Raw genomic sequence first — 6,719 nt, forward strand, 5'->3', positions numbered from 1 at the left:
TAAACCCTGCTTTCGACCAGGCTCAAACTTTTGGATCTGTTGTCATGGTGATTTGGACAATCCAGGTACGGGGAGCCGGAAAGTCCGGCTTAAGTCAGACTTAACCGAAAGTTATCCGGCTAACTCAGTTATCCAGGTACTGGGAACGGGGGTCTGTTGTATTCCAGTGTTCACAAACATTAGAAATGTAAACAAACCTCCAAAATGAATCTAAAACACATATCATTCTAACTGCCACATACGGTTAGTCCTCATATAAATCATTCATACAATCACTTTTGAGTGTAATTTTTTTTTTAAATAAAAGGTCTCCCATTCTACTCAACATGTTGTGTTCAGAGGTGGGGCTATCCTTTTGTTTACATATGGATTGCAGAGTGGGCCTTTTAAACATCGGACACGATGACATTAAAGAAAGTTTGGCCTGACATCCACACTATCCAGGGGGCTTCTGTCCTGCAGCAGAGGAAGGTTCAACATCCTGCTCACTCTGATCTGGAGGCCGGCGCTGGCCTGTTACAGCTTCAAAAGGCCACCGACGCGGTAGGTACCACCGCCTGCTGGGTCTGGCAGCACAGACTCAGTCACATGACCAACTTCTGCACCAGACTGAACCCTGCAATGGAGTAACCTTCAGTGATAGTCTACAGTACACCACAGTGATAGTCACAATGGAAGGACACATGCACACACCATGCACGTACGTACGACAAAGGGACAAAGAAAGCCATTAGCTAAAAGGTTTAGGTAATTCACTTTGTCAAAAGAGAATTCAAGTCAATTTCAATGCAACATTTGGAAAGTTCATATTAGTATCAGTCGGGAGGGTTGCTTGGTTTAAATAGTTCACTTTATCAAAAGAGCATTTGTCACTCAGGGATTAATATTGGAATCGGACACCAAGATAGATTGGATTATCTCTCATTCTGAAAGAGACGGGCTAGATGGGCTGCTTCGTTTAATGAAGTCACTAGAGACGGTAGAGCTGTGAAGCTGCGACTCCTCCCTGAGGAAACTCTTTAGTCCTGTTCCCATGACAGGGGCGCCTCACACAGAGAACAATTAGCATGCTTTCATAATTCACATCCAGTGTCTTGGAGGGAAGCACTCCAGAGATCCACTTTGGGGAGCATTATGAAATCACAAGTGGTGCTATTGAAAACAATCTCATTACCCTCTCCTTTGTCGGGTCCAGAAAGGGCTTCCCATCTGCAGCCTTCGACGTAAACCAATTAACAGCCCCTTCCTCTTTCTTTGAATTGAATTGAATATTGACCTATTCAATGGAAGTTGGTGAAAACGGTATCCCCCCTTTTTTTTTTTATCCCCATGTATTTATTATAAATGATCATTTTCAGTTCAGGCCTCAGAATCAGACGATTCAGAAAGGTCTTTATTGCAAAGTAGTTTTGCACATACAAGGAATTTGTTTTGATCATTTGTTGCAACATTAACAGACAGACAATTAAGGTAGAATACAATTAAAAGTAGAATACAATGGAATATATCAAATAAAATAAAAGTACAATAGAATAGAATAATACAATAAAATGTGATGGACTTGATGGTGTATTAATCACCCATATAGGCCTGTGTAATCCGATGTCTCTGGATGATATGCAGAATGTTCCTCCTGAGGGTAATAATTATTATTTTCTATTCTATTCTATTTGAATGTAAACAGAGAAGTCAACCAGTCAATCAGTGGACTCTGGAATTTCACAATGTCTTTAATTTCTCAGCTGCCAAAGGAGTCTTTAGAGTAGAAAAGACAAGCTCACACTGGCTCCTGGAAGTGACAGATTTACAGTGTTAATTCTAAGCAGTATATTACATGGGCTTTGTCACATAGTAATGTCTAAAGACAATATACAATATAAGCTGGAGCGGGCTGTATGTGAAAACCAGCCCCTCCAGTAGTGCATTAAGCAAGGTCCCAGGCAGGTAAAGAAAATAAACACAAGGCGTTGTTCCAAATAGTAAATTATATTTATTATAGCGGGGATTTAAACCCACTGTTCCCAAAGGGGAAAATATTTATTATCGTGGGGATTGAAACCCACAGCACAAACACAAAGGGCAAAAGGTAATTGGAGAACAAACAGGCAATATATAAATACGACCAAACAACACTAAGCAAAATATAAAGTAAACACTGGGAACCACCCAGCCATAGAGCACTACAGTATAAAGGAATACTAATAATATATATATATAATACAATATGATATAATATAATATACAGTATTCTACTTAGCACCAGAGCAACACAAATAGATATATATATATATACTCACTTCCAGGCAGGAAGGCAAATGGCTCTAAGGCCCACAACAATAGTATATATATCCTGCTACTGGAGTCCACACACAGTGGCAAACAAAGCAATGGCAACCTCCCAATCCTCTGATCACTGGCAACTGACAGAGAATGAGGCGCCCCGATGTGTGCCACCTCCCAATCTCTTAACCACCCATCTCCACTGCTTGTCTTGAAGATGCACCAATCAGGGGCAACCAATCCAATCAGGGAGATGAGTGGCATCTGCGGAAACAGAAACAGCGATTAGGAGATGACACAACACCACACATAGAAAACACAAATAATATATTACCCTGATGTTACTTGGTGTTAAAATATATGGCAATAATGATAATGAACAACCCACGTACGTGACACCTCCCCCCATAGAAGCGAACCCACCGGGTGAACAAAACATTATTTCCTATACAACCAACATCAGAGCAGTACCCCCAGACCTACCCTCTGGATAAGGCATCGGCCACAACATTGTCCACCCCCTTTTTGTGACGGATGACAATGTTGTAGCCCTGCACCAACAGGGCCCAACGCATCAACCGCTGGTTGTGGTTATACATATGAGCCAAGAACACCAGGGGATTGTGGTCCGTGTGGACCAACACCGGAATAGCGCTGGAACCCACGTACACCTCGAAGTGCTGGAGAGCGAGGAGCATCGCCAGCGTCTCCTTCTCGATGGTCGAGTAGTTCAACTGATGCAGCTTGAACTTCACAGAGAAGTAGCAAACCGGATGATGCACCTCGCCCTCTCCCGCCTGCAACAGCACAGCTCCAGCCCCAGCAGCACTCGCGTCGACCTCCAGCTGAAAGGGCAACGCAAAGTCAGGGGCTGCCAGAACAGGAGCACTGCATAGGAGAGACTTAGCAGCCTCGAAGGCGCACTGACACTCCTCGGACCACACAAAAGGTACAATAGGACTACATAAAGAAGTGAGGGGAGCCACCACCACCACAGAAAAATTCCTACAAAAACACCGGTAATACCCTGCCATCCCCAGGAAACGCCGTAGCTCGCGTCTCGTGGAAGGAGCCGGCTACGCCAGGATCGCTGTCACCTTAGCGTCCACCGGGCGGACCTGTCCGTGACCCACCTGCTTCCCCAAGTACGCCACCGTGGCTTTCCCAAACTCACACTTGGCGAGGTTCAGAGTTAACGAAGCCTCCGCCAAGCGTGCAAAAACCACCCGTAATTTGTCAATGTGCTCCCCCCAAGTGTCCGAGTACACCACCACATCGTCCAAATAGACGTTACACTTAGACACACCCCCCAACACCATGTGCATCAACCGTTGGAACGTGGCCGGTGCGTTCCTCATTCCGAAGGCCATGACGGTGTACTGCAAAAAACAGTCTTGTGTAACGAACGCCGAAATATCAGATGCTCGCTCTGTCAGGGGAACCTGCCAGTACCCCTTCAAGAGATCGAGTTTCGTAATAAATACAGCGGGACCAATACTGTCAATGCAGTCATCCATTCTGGGCAACGGGAACGAGTCAGGCACCGTCACCGCGTTCACCTTCCTGTAATCAGTGCAGAACCGGGGAGACCCATCAGCCTTAGGAGCTAAAAGGCAAGGAGAGCTCCAGGGACTACGGCTATCCTTAGCCATCCCATGTTCCATCAGATACTCAGCCTCCTTCCTCATCACCTCCCTCTTCGCCACCGGACACGATATGCGTGTTGTTTAATGGGGGTCGCACCACCCACATCAATATCGTGCTCCAGGACGGTCGTTCTGGAAGGCACATCAGACAACAACACAGGATAGGACAACAACAGTTGACGTACATCATCACTCTGTGACTCGGGCAGATACAACAGATGGGCAGTGACCTCACTCATGAACTCCGAGTTAGTCAAACGCCCCGTCTGCTGACCCTCGGACAACGCCTTCAAATCGTCGTCCGGCAGGGGATTAACACATGTCAACAAAACAGCTGGCACAGCTCCAGGACTGCCAGACTGCACCTCCTGCTCACTCTCACCAGCACGGGTGAGATACTTCTTCAACATGTTAATATGACACAACCGTGTCTTCCTGCGCCTCTTGGGCGTACATATAACATAATTGGTGTCTGATACTTTCCTCTCCACTTTATAGGGCCCTGCAAACCGGGCAGAGAGAGCTGACCCAGGCATGGGCAGCAAAACCAGCACCTCATCGCCAGCCTCGAACTGCCGCCCCACCGCCTTCTTGTCAAACCTCACCTTCATCTCCCCCTGGGCAGAGGCGAGGGCCTCCCTAGCCAGCGAGGACGCACAGCGGAGACGCTCCTTGCACCGGGAGACAAAATCAAACACAGTCGATTTAGGAGAAGAACCAGACAACATCTTCTCTTTGAGCAGTTTCAACGGACCACGCACACTGTGACCAAACACTAACTCTGCTGGGCTAAACCCAAGTGACTCCTGTTTAGCATCCCGAATAGCAAACAGTACAAATGGCACACCCTCGTCCCAACCACAACCCGTATCAACACAGAACTTTTTTAGCATCGCCTTCAGCGTCTGGTGCCAGCGCTCTAGCGCCCCCTGCGATTCAGGATGGTACGCGCTTGACACCGTATGACTGATACCCAAAGCCTGTAACGATTGATTAAAGGTCCTAGACATGAAATTCGAGCCTTGATCACTTTGCACGGTTTTTGGTAAACCGTAAGTTGCAAAAAACTTGTTTAATGCCTTGGTAATTGCTGGGGCAGTAATCTTCCTCAGAGGTATCGCCTCTGGGAAACTGGTGGCAAGACACATAATAGTCAACATGTATTGGTGACCTGCCTTTGTCTTAGGCAGGGGACCAACACAGTCAATGATCACATGTTCAAAAGGTTCCCCTATCGCTGGAATGGGGTGCAGGGGAGCTAAAGGAACCCCCTGATTTGGCTTCCCCACAATTTGACATGTACTACAAGTACTAAAAATTTTTACCACATCGGCCTTCAGACCGGGCAAAAATAAATTTTGCAGTATTCTGTCATAAGTCTTTGAAATACCCAGATGACCAGACCAAATATGTTCATGAGCTAACATCAAAACGTGACGTCTACACTCCACTGGTAATACAACCTGGTGCACTACATTCCAGGCATCCCCACACTCTAAGCCTGTCACACCTGGCCTAGCTACCCAAGTTCGCATCAACACCCCTTCCTCCATTAAGAAGGTGTGTTTCCTACTCTCAGTAGTGCTGGCTACTGCCGCAAAACAACCTGTTAGGGAGGAATCACTTTTCTGAGCGTCAATCAACGCTTGACGCGTTAGAGGCAACGGCATGTCGGAAAACTGGGGATTTACCAGTTTCCCCTGAACGCTACTCACACCCCTTTTCATCTCGTCACTAGATGGCCACCTGTCCTCAGCGAGAGCGTCGCCACAGATGGAGTCACGCAGCGTCACCGCCTGCTCTCGTCTTTCCTGAGCCCTAGTCACAGCACAGATAGGAAAAACATTTGGGTGACTTTTAATCAGCGCATCGCACAGAAACTCAGACACTGGGGCATCCACCATCTCTAGAAATGGAATGACCTTCCCCCCAGCTATATCATTCCCCATGATAAAATCAATTCCGGCTACCGGAAAAGATGAACGAACCGCCATGGAAAAACAACCTGTGACTAGTTCTGATCTCACATGTATCATATGCAACGGAGCGGGTGTGAAGCCCATTTCTATCCCGCGCACAATAGCACTTGAGTTACAAGACGACTCCTCATTTAACGGCAATACATCCGCCAGAATAAAGGACTGCGAACCACCTGTATCACGAAGAATCCTCACCTCGCGTTGGTCACAGACTTTACCCAACAGTGACACAAAACCAGAAAATATAAAAGGTTCAAAACAACTGTCTGGTTTCTCCTGCTCTGGGCGTGAGACAGTGCTAATCAACCCCACCCCTTTTGGTTTTTGAGCTGGCTTTTTAGTATCCTGCCGATCGCGCACAAATGCATAACAGTCCGCCACCAAATGACCTGGCTTCTTACAATAATTACAATGTCTCTTTTCAGACGGAGGCGAGCGTGGCCGATACGCACGCTCGCCATTTCCCCGAAATGGTAATTCCCGAGAGGGAAACGCACCGTTTTTAACATACACAGTATCGTTACGCACAGAAGCATGTTTGTGCGTCAACGCCAATTCATCCGCCAAAACAGCAGCGTCTTGGAGAGTAGACACTTTCTGTTCATTCAGATACAGCTCGGTTCGTTCGGGCATACAGAGTTTAAATTGTTCCATGAGTACTAACTCGCTCATGGCTGCAAGATCCTGCACCTTACTCGCCGCGCACCATCGTTCAAAAAGATTCCTCTGTTCACGGGAGAAATCTGTATTTGTCTGAGAAGGGGATTTTCTGAGCGAGCGAAAACGCTGTCTATATGCTTCGGGCACCAACTCA

The sequence above is a fragment of the Notolepis coatsorum genome, assembly GCF_963971535.1.
Source record: "Notolepis coatsorum genome assembly, chromosome: 11".
Taxonomy (NCBI): domain Eukaryota; kingdom Metazoa; phylum Chordata; class Actinopteri; order Aulopiformes; family Paralepididae; genus Notolepis; species Notolepis coatsorum.